This window comes from Hipposideros armiger, unplaced genomic scaffold (assembly GCF_001890085.2).
Source record: "Hipposideros armiger isolate ML-2016 unplaced genomic scaffold, ASM189008v1 scaffold_10, whole genome shotgun sequence".
In the NCBI taxonomy this organism is placed as follows: Eukaryota; Metazoa; Chordata; class Mammalia; order Chiroptera; family Hipposideridae; genus Hipposideros; species Hipposideros armiger.
Genome location: NW_017731360.1, coordinates 2,124,399 through 2,135,095, shown reverse-complemented (window position 1 = coordinate 2,135,095; position 10,697 = coordinate 2,124,399).

Sequence of the window (10,697 nt, the reverse complement as noted above, 5' to 3'; positions counted from 1 at the left end):
GGGGACTCACATGGCCATGAACAAAGTGGTACTTGATTCCAGTTCTGCTATCATTCCTCAAATATTGCTTCTTTAAATATTCAAAGGCAGTGACTGGGAGAGCTGGATTTCTGAATTCCTGGCAGGAATACCTTCTGATATCATCAAAAACCCAACCTAATTTTTCTTATTGAAAGATAGCCTACATGCAGTAAGGCATAGAAAGTATAACTGATTTCATCGAACAGCTTGATAATTTTTTTACTTTTCTCTACACCCACATAATCTCCAGCAAGATCAAGATAAGGAACACTTCTAGCACCCCATAAGCATCCATCATGTAACTTCCCAGTTTGTATCTACCCCCAGAAGTAACCAACATCCTGATGTTACTAAACATTGATTCATTTTACCTCTTCTTGAACTTTATATAAATGAGATCATACAGAATTTTCTTTCTGACTTTTTTCACTTTACATAATACCTGTGAGATTCATCCATATGATTGCGTGCACCCACCATTTATTCTTTGTTGTTGCTGTGTAATACTCCATTGTATGAAAGTACCACAATTTATTTATCCATTTAACTGTTAATTGTGTTTAGATTATGTCTACTTTGGGGCTATGATGAATAGAGCTACTATGAATATCCTCCTATATGTCTTTTTATGGACACACACACTCATTTCTCTTGAGTATATACCTCGAAGTGAAATGTGTAGGTCATAGTATAGGTGTGTTTAACTTCAGTAGAAACCATTTTCCAAAACAGTTGTACCATTTTCAACTGCGCCAGCAGTGCATAAGTGGCCCGGTTGCCTTATATCTTTGTCAATACTCGAAACTGTCATCTTACATTTTACTCATTTGGTGTACAGTAGAATCTCATTGTGGTTTTAATGTGCATTTCAGTCATGAGTAATGACATTGAACAGCTTTTCATGAGCTTATGGCCATCTGCATATCTTGTCCTGTGAAGTGCCTCTTTAAATTGTTTGCCCATTTTTTAATTGGGCACCTTAATTTCTAAAGGAATCAGTACTGAGGAAATAATCAGAGAAGGAGACAAAACTTCATGCATGAAGATATAGTCATAGAATTGCTTACAATATAAAAAAACAACCGAAATGCTTCCCAGAGAATGAGTTAAGTAAATTATGATACAAACGTATATTCCAATGCTAGGTAGTCATTTAAAAAGATGCTTATAATAAACGTTAATAAAATTAGGAAATGCTTCTAATGTAATGTTTTAATAGTGACTTTTTTTAATGTAAGCACTAAAAGAAAAACTGGGGGAAAAAACCCCACCAAAATGTTACTGCTGGCTATTTCTCAATGTTCTATAATGAGTATATATTACTTTTATAATCAGAAACACAATAAACATTACTTTTTAAACTGCTAAGACTATTACGTCTGGCTGAAATTGAGTATTATGAACAAGCCATTACCTGCACAGAAACTAGTCCTGTGACTTTCACCATCTTTGGGCACAATTGTCTAAGCCTGAATACTGTACCAACACTTTCTCAAGAGGAAATTGTCTTGTTTACTCCACATGCTGCAGAGATACCTTTGTGCCTACGTTCTGATTAGGTCTCTATCAAAGGATGCCAGTGTGTTGCTCAAATTTGAAAAGGCCTAAATGGGGCAGTAATGGAGCCTTTAGGAACAGGTAAACGTGCAAATGGACACGTTTCTGATTCTAGGCAAAGGAGAGAAAGGCCACCAGCTCCGAGAGGGGAGGAACCTCTCTGCCTGTCCAGCTCACTATTAAGTCCCCAAGGTCCGGCATAGGACCTGAGCTCCACAAATATTTATTGGATGAACAAGTGAATAAATTTAACTATAAAGTACTGATTTTCCCTTAGAAACAAACCACACCTTGTATATACAAAGGAGTGTTTCCGCCGCAAAGACATCTTCTTGGGAGGCTATGAATAGTTTTTACAACTGCACTCCCATGACATAAAACATTAGCTCTTTCTTTATAGGGTTGCTTCCAGAGACTGTAATATATTCCTCTGAGTATTCTCAGGGTGGCCGGTCAGGAAGAGTAGGATGGCCTCCTGGAAGGGGGTATTAGAGGTGAGGCAGGATGCAGGAGCTATCTTTTCCTCTTGGGTACTGAGACAACCCCAGACCAGGCAGGATGGTACAGAGAGCCTGATCTGAACACAGCAGGCCAGCAGCCTGGCCTCCTCCAGGTTTTTGCACACCCACTTCCACCAGATCAACCCTCCTAAAACTCATTCTCATCCTGTCACTTGCCTGCTTCCAAACCTTTGATGGCTTCAAAATAGAGGCCAAGCCCCCCCCCCTGGGCTGGCTTGTACGGTCCCCAAGGGCCTGACTCCATCTGTTCCAGCCTCATCTCCCATGACCCCCTTGTGTGGACCTCCTCTGGGGGACAGGGCTTCGTCCTGAGACTCTCTGTGGTTCCCACCCATCCTGGCCAGGCTGTGAGAAACACCATGATGTTGGAAGGCATGGCCACCCAGGAGGCGGTCCATCTGCAGGTCCACTGCACTAGAGATTGGGCAGGAGGAGTTGGAACAGTATTCTAATCAGGCCGTGAAGCTCTGGACCAGTGGTTCTCAACCCTGCCTACCCATTAGAAACACCCGGGAAGCCGTGACAGAGCGGCCAGCTGGTCACCAAGATTTACGATTCCCTCTTAGTGTGGCTAGGAAGTGGACTCCCTGCCAAGGACTAGATTTCCCATTTTCCCTTGCCTAGAGATGGGACCACTGACAGAGCGCTAGCCAATGGAATATGGGTGGAAGTCATGCACATCTCTTCTATAGCTGGCCCATAAAAATCCTCCCAAGCAATCCTCCATCTGCTGACTAGATGTTGATGCCCAGGTGATCTTGGAAGCCATGATTTGATGAGGAGAGAGCGTCCATCAGCTAAGTCCTGAATGACCATGTGGAGCATAACCAACCCCAGGCAGAAGGGACTTTACATAAGCAAGAAATCCTTTCCCCCACAATAGGCCATTAGGATTTAAAGGTTTGGCTGTTACAGGCACTAAGGCACCTTAATTAATATAGGACTTTCGGCATGCTGGAGCCCCAGCCCCAGACTCTGACATAGCGGTTTAGGATGGAGCCAGGCTCTGGTATATTTTAAAAGCTCCCCAGGTGATTCTAATGTCAGGGCTGAGAACCAAATGCTAGGCTCAGAAGTATTCACATATCTTCCTACAGTTCATTCAACAGATTACGGAACCCACTGTGTTCTGGGCATTCTGCTTCTCACTGGAAGTTCTGTCTCTAAAGCTTCTATCCCACCCATGGCCACGGCCCCAAATCCTGCTGCACATAGTAGGTGATTTTGATAGATTACCTCATTAGCCTCAGCCTGGAAGGTAAGTGGAGCTCTCCTTCAGCCAGTGTCTACTTGGGGACCTGTCTGGCTTCTTTGGTTCCTGAATGAGCCCCACCTCTCACTTCCCTATACACCCCAAGACCCTGTCTACCATCTGGACCAGAGCATAGAGGCAGATTATGGATTTTCCTGTAGCTGGAGATAGGTTGAAAAGTTTCCTCTGGGCAGCTCATGGTGTCTTCATACAGTCACACCAAACTTTAGCTGACCCCTACTCTAGCAACAGAGATACAGAGATGCTAAGCTGCAGCCCCAGCCCCCCAAGGGCAGTTCAGTGGCAGACATAGATTATGGTATTGGGAGTGGAGCATTCAAAGCCATCCTGGGTCTTTGACCCCATCCTAGACGTAGCTGGTGTTCTAGAAAGAAAACTGAACTTAGAGGCAGGAGGTCTGGGACCTAAGGCTGCCTCTAGCACTTCCCTCAGACAACTTGAACACAGAGTTGCTAGAGCTACAGCAGAGGTTGCACAGGGCCCTGTAGGATCCCAGATAAGACAGTAACTAACTCCCAGAGGGGATCAGAAAAGACCCTGTAGAGGGGCTGATATTTGAGTTGGGTCTTGGAGGAAAAGCAGGAGTTAGCTGGACAGACAAGAGGGACAGGCAATATAGGCAGCAGTCACAGAGGCAACAGGACAGGCTTTAGAAATAATTGTGATCTGGCTGGAGAGAAAGGGGCAGGAGGATGCAGCAGGAGATAAAGCTGGGGAGAGGGTTGGTCTGGTCTATACAGAGCCTAAAATCTGAGGCTCAGGGGTTTGGCTGCATCCTGTAGGCTCTCAGGATCCCTTAAAGGGTTTGAGCAAGGGCATGACAGAGTCATGGTTTACAAAGGGGGCTCTGTGATGGAGGCTGTATCAACTGGAAAAAGAAAGGCGGGAGGTGGGAGCCCAGTTGGAGGACTACTAGTCATCCAGACAGAGGTGATGAGGGCAGTGGCCATGAGGATGGAGAAAAGAACTCGCCCTAAGGAACCTCCAAGGCTCCCTTTCCCAAGAGGTACAGGGAAGCTTGGAGAGAACATCAAATTTGGAGCCCACACCTGCTGTATCCTCAGTCCGAGATGCTCTTCCTCCATCTTTTTATTCTTACCCTTCCGTTCTGGCCAAATGCCACCCCCTCAGAGAGGCTATCCTGGAACGTCATATCAAAGTGGATGCCTCAGTTTCTTCTCATCACTTCCCCCTGTGTTTCCTTTATTGTAATTTCATGATCTGTGACTTTATGGTTTATTCATTGGTTTGTGTGTTTATTGTAAGCTCTGTGAGGACAGTCAACTCAACTGTCCTGTCTACTTGAATCCCACCCTCTGGGCAGAGTGCCTGACGTAGCATAGCTGCTTTTGATAGATGACATCATCGGCCTCAATGTCTTGCCTCTTCTTGTAGTCACAGCTTCCCGCATGAATTCTGCAGTGCCCTGTCACTGTGGGTGGGGAGTACTTCCCAACCTCTTCACTTGAGTTCGGCCATGTGACTTGCTTCAGCCAGTAGAATAAGGTGAAAGTGGGGAGTCTGCTAGCTCCACACCTGGGCCTCAGGAGACCTTGTGTATTCCCTCTTTCTCTCTGACCCCTCTGCTATGGCCATGAGAAAATATGCGCAGGCCAGCCCCCTGATCTCCAGAGGAAGAGAAGGGGAGACACGTGAAGCAGAACCACCCCGGGCCAAGCTCAGCCCGGATCAGCTAACCCACAAATCTATGACCATAAATAACTGTTGTTTTAAGCCACTGAGTTTGGGAGGGTGGTTTGTTAGGGAGCATTTTTCTCTATCTGTAAAATAAAGGGGCTGCCGGGGCTGGTTTAAGTATCTTCTTCCAGGGTCTCTGGGTTTTCCTTAGCCATGGTGGCTCCCTTCCCAGCCCTGCCCTCTCCACCCTTCCTAAAGAATGGCTTCTCCTCAGACACTCTGCCTTCGCCTCAGCCTTCATGAATAACCATGCGGCATCTACCATCACAGGGCCAAGTTCATGTCCCCTGAGAGTCCCACTTCCAAGGCTGCCTCTTTGCTGCTCTTGGCCCTTCTCCAGAGGCTTCACCAGGCCTCAGGGCATGAACAGCTAAAAGCCATCCCTGAGTTCTGATGTGCAAATCAGGAGGCTGCAGGCAGCCCCAGGAAGAACTGTCCTTGGCAGGACAGCTGGCCTTACACCCCCCTGGGGAGGGTGGCTGGGCTGGATTTGGGGTATGAGGGGCCCATCTGAGCAAACTATGACACAGGAGGGAGTTGGGATGTGAAATCATGGAATCGTAGGCCTGTGGGGAACTTGAGAGATCTTCATCTATCATATGGGGAGACTGAGGCACAACTCACCTAGCATTTGGGGAAACTGAGGCGTGAAGGAGTAAATAGGCTTGCCCAGATCGGCAATGCAGTGGCAGAGTCAGGGACCACATTTCCTAACTCCCAGCCCAGTGCTCCTTTCACCGCCCCCTGCTGGTCACAGGCAGGGGAAGCACAGGCAAAGGTTGGGAAGTGACTCTGGCGGATTCATTCAACAGCATGCCCCGCGCACCTCTTGGCAGGGGACAGCTACCATAGACCAGATATGTGCTGGAGGGGAGGGGGCAATCTATTAGATGTACCACCTACCGGATGGCAGATGGCCCAGGACACTGACCACTTCTGCCTCCCCGCCAGCCCCTTAGCTGGCCATGTGCTCCTCTCTCTTTGTCACTCTTTGTCTGGATGTTCTGTCTCCATCTTCTTGCTCTCAATGGGTTTCTGCAGTCTTTTTCTCTCTTGTTCTCTCATTGTCTTTTTTTCTCTTTGTTTTTCTTCTATCTTTTCTCTGCTTCTGGACCTTTCTGTGCCTCATCCTGTCTGTGTGTCTCTCTCCCTGCCTCCTGTGTGTGTGTCTCTCTCTCCCAGTCTCCCCTTTCCCTGCCCCCTCCCCCACCTGAGTCTCCAAGTGAATTGCCTTCTCTCTCTGGGGTTGTATAGTCTTTCTCTCTTGCTCATGGTTTTCATTTTCTTCTTTCTCTGTGTCTCTCTATGTCTCTGGGACTCTAGCACTCTCTGTATCTGTCCCTTTCTCCCAGCCTGTCTCCCCTACCCCTCACCCCTGCACCCTCACCTTAGGGTCTGTCCACTGCCTCCCCCCTCCTCGGGCTCTGTTCTCTGCCAGCTGCAATTACAAGTGCGTGTGCTGAAGTAGTCCAGATCTTTTTTCGTGGTGGGTAACAAGAGGCTGTATGTTTGTAGCCAACAACTGGAAATACTGGATTCCTTTTCAGCAAAGAAAGACAAGCACCCTCTCAGTTTATAAATATTAATTATAGGCATCCCGTAATGAGAACACAGGATAGCTGTTGGCTGTGATCTCTGATTGTTTGACTAATCCTAGAGACAGTTTAAACAAGACAGTTACTACCTGACAGGAAGAGGAATTAGGGTACAGTGGTCCTTTCATAAAGATCAGCTTAGAAACCAGCAAGAGATGTGGACTCACTGAGGATGCTGGGACAGTGACCTTGGGCAAAGTCTCTTCTCCTACCTGGGCCTCAGTTTCCCGTCTTACTGAGATGCCCTTCTAGCTCTGGCCTGTATGATATGGAGTTGCCCCTTTGGGAGGGGGTTGGGCAGACCATTTCAGAGCATTTGCCACCCAAGGATCATGGACAACAGGGGAAAGGACCAGCTCAGAGGAGAGAGGCCTGGGGGTACGGGGGGCAGCATCTAGCTCCTTGGGTCCTTAGGGTGACTCAGGGGGTCTCTCTAGTTTGAGTCAACTCCTGTCTGGGAAGGATCCCAGCTTGAGGCAAAATCTTGAGCAAAACCACGTGGTGTACCCCATGTTGCAAGGCAGACTTTCCAGACCTATCAGCAGCAGGGCAGGCTTTCCAGGTACCTCAGTTTTACTCTCTGTAAAACGGGAGTAATGAGGAGTAACTTGATGCGGTTCTTCTTGATGCCAGAATTAAAAGTCGATCTAAATTGAATCTGAGAAGTCTCAGACTGGCTGTGTCTGCCAGAGGCCATTTCAACAATTGCCCTATTTCCAAGCTCACATCTCAATTCGATAGTTACTGACATGGTTATGTGCAAAGCAGAGAAGCGATTCCCGATGCACAGCCAGGAGGGAGGCTTGCTGGAGGAAGAGGAGCAGCATCTGGAACAAGGAGTCTGCTCTGCGAGGTCCCTGGACAAGGCCCCACACGGAGGAAAAATAGGCCATTTCTTCTAGAATAGGTATTTTCTAAGACCCCTCTCCTCTGGGGAGATGTGTACATTTGTAAAATACTAAACCATTCATCTCCTCTTGGGAACACAGGTCAGCCTGCAGGACAGCCTGTGTGAAATATGTGCTCCCCATTTGGCAGAAGCAGAAACCTGAGCTAGGAGGCATCCGGGTCTCTTGCCCAAAACCATGCAAGTAGAAAGTGGCTGAGCTGGGAGTCAAACCCTGGTCTCTGATCCCCAAACCCAGCTGTGGGTCACTGGGTTCCCAGCCCCATCAGCCTGCACCTCCTCCAAAGGGCATGAGAGCCCAGCTGGCATGCTTGGAGGCTGAGGCTGGCCTCGCCTGCCCTGTGATCCTACTCTGCCATCATCACAATGGAGCCCTGGCTGGCCCATGGAAGGTGCTCACAAATGTTTATTGATCGAATTCAGGAAGGAGGGGATGTGTTTCCACCAGTCACTCCTTGCCTGGTCGTAAAAAGAGGGTGTATGTGGATTCAAATTCCAGCTCCACCCTGTGTTCCACCCTGTGAGACCTTGGGCCAGTTCCTTAACCTCTCTGAGCCTCAGTTTTCAAACTTGTAAAATGGGAATGATATCAGGATGGAATTCACTGTCTTATAGTAAGTGCTGTCTAAGTATTATTAATAACTGCCTATTGTTATTAATAACCACCTTCTGTCATCCCTCTTTCCAGAGCCTCTGAAGGCAGTTTGCCCAATTTCACATGAGAGCAAACGAGGAAGGAACATCGGGCTGCTCTGTGTTGTTATAGACCTGGGAGCCCCACGATACTGTGGTAGGAGAGGTTAGGGAGGGGGTCTGGCTCAACCCTGGCCCTCGTGAAGCCAAGGGTTGGGTGGGAGTCACCTCCACTGCCCTTGGCCTCCCCCAGGCCTTGACCTGTGGAAAGGCTCTACAGGGCCCATCCTGGTTGCCCCTGAACAGGGGGTCATCAAGCTTAGGGTTCTGCCTGGCCCTGCGCTCTGTGCTTTGCAGCAAACCCCAGCCACAATCCCACAAGCCTGGGAGGGCTGGGAGGAGGCAGTGGCAACTTGCTTAAGAAAACCCAACATTCTGAGCATCCCCACTGCACATCTCATGGGCTTAGGCCCAGCTAAGTGCTTCTTTAGAACAGTTTCAACTCCAAGTACAGACGCTGCAGAGCCAGTCCTGAGGGAGCCATGGGCTGGGCTTGCACGCGCGAATCAGAGCGCAGCTGTCCAGCCTGCTAAGGCTCTCTGCAGACAGAAGCTGAGCAGTCAGTCCCCAGACACTCCCGGACTCTTCCTCATTTCACCTTCCCAAGCAGCTTGAGCATGCTCTCCAGTCTTAAATCTTTCTCAGGGCCCAGGCACGCATCAGACCTTCTCCAGCGCCTCCAGAGGAATCGAGGCTGGCTCACGGGCGGAGATGCAAACCCATTTTCAGGCTGGGCTGCTCGAGGCTCCCGCCCCTCTTCCCCAGGTCTTCCTGACACTCTTCCCCAGAAGTTCACAACATCAGCAAAATCTGTGTATGCAGCTCCCTCACATCTGTGCTCTCTCCCTTCCTCCCTCCTTCCAGCCCTCCTACGACCCCCTCCTCCCCACGGTGCCAGACATAAACAAGAACCACTTCTGCCTGCAGCCAAAGCCCTCAAACCTCCTCCTAAAGATTTACAAGGAAATCTTCCTACACATTCAAAAGGAAGCCCTGAGCTCAGTGCCAGTCATTCTGATTTTCTACCTGAATTCGTCCACGTGCACGTTCATTGAACTATACTCTCCATACCATTAACCAACTTTGCCATCTGTGGCCAGCACCTTGACCCCTTTGCACCTCAGTTTCCCCACCTGTAAAATGGGGAGAATAGTGGTACCTACCTCAGAGGGTGAGCGAGGAGCAATGAGAAGGTGCACTTCAAGTGTTTAACCGAGGGCCTGGCACACAGAGACTGTGAACACTTAGTGGTAGATGCTACTATATTTATAAATTTTTATTCACTGCGTACATGGTATGTGCCAAGCCCTGGAGACACACATATGAACCCCACCAGCACGCCTCTTCTCGAGGAGCTCATTAGGACACAGATGAGAAAGACAGGTAAACAAAAATGCCAATATGAGGGGATAAGTTTGCCTAATAGAAGAATGTACAAGTTACAGGGAGGCATCAAAAAGGAAGACCTTGAGGGAGGGATGCGGCATGCTTGGACAGACGCTTAAAGTTAGGAGCTCACCAGGTAGTTAAGGTGGGAAAGGCATTGTAGGCAGGTGGAACAATATAGGCAAAGACTCAAAGGCAGGAAACAGCTTTTTATGGCCAGAGCCTTCGAGAATGAGAGGCCCAGAGATAAGACAGACAAGTGATGGGGGGCCAGGCTATGGGAGGCCCCAACACTGCAGGAGAGCCAGTTGGACTCACCCTGCAAGAGCAAGGCTGTGGAGGAAGAAAGGTTTTAAGCAGGAGAGTGACATGATCACACTCACTTCTTAAGCTGCGTGCACGTTCAAGCCTGCAGGGTTTACATAACTTTTCCTTTTCTTCTTGAGCATTTATCCAGCCTAGAAATTTTAGAGCAAGCACTTTCCCTTCTTTCTATTCAACCTGAAAGCAGCAGTCGAATCCAGCTTGCATCATATTGAAATGCAGGTGGCCTGTGCAACAGTGTTGCTAAAATTACCAAAACTAACCACAGCCAGGGAAGGGCCATTATCCGAAACAGATTTTATTACCATGGAAACCAGCAGATAATGCCAAGTCCAGTAATTTTTATTCTCCGAAAAGAGAGAGAGAGAAAGAGAGAGAGAGAGAAAGAAAAAGAGAAGCAGAAAAAACAGCAGGAGAAGGAAAGCTATTGAAAGGAAGTAAGAACGCTGGAGCAGACTGGAAGAGGGGCAGAGGGAGCTGAGGGATCGAAGGGTTTCGTGCCACACATGACTCGTGTCCGGCCGTCCACATACTCAGCTAACATTTATGGAATTCGTACTATCTGCCGCAGGCTGGCAGGAAGCAGCCAGAATGGGTTTTGCAGCGTGACTTTCGCTACTCATCCAAAATGTAGGAAAAAGTGGAAACGGCTCCAGAAAGAGCTGCCCCAAGCAGCCCTGATGGTCTCTACTGATAACATTGGGCTTGGGTTGGAAGAACTG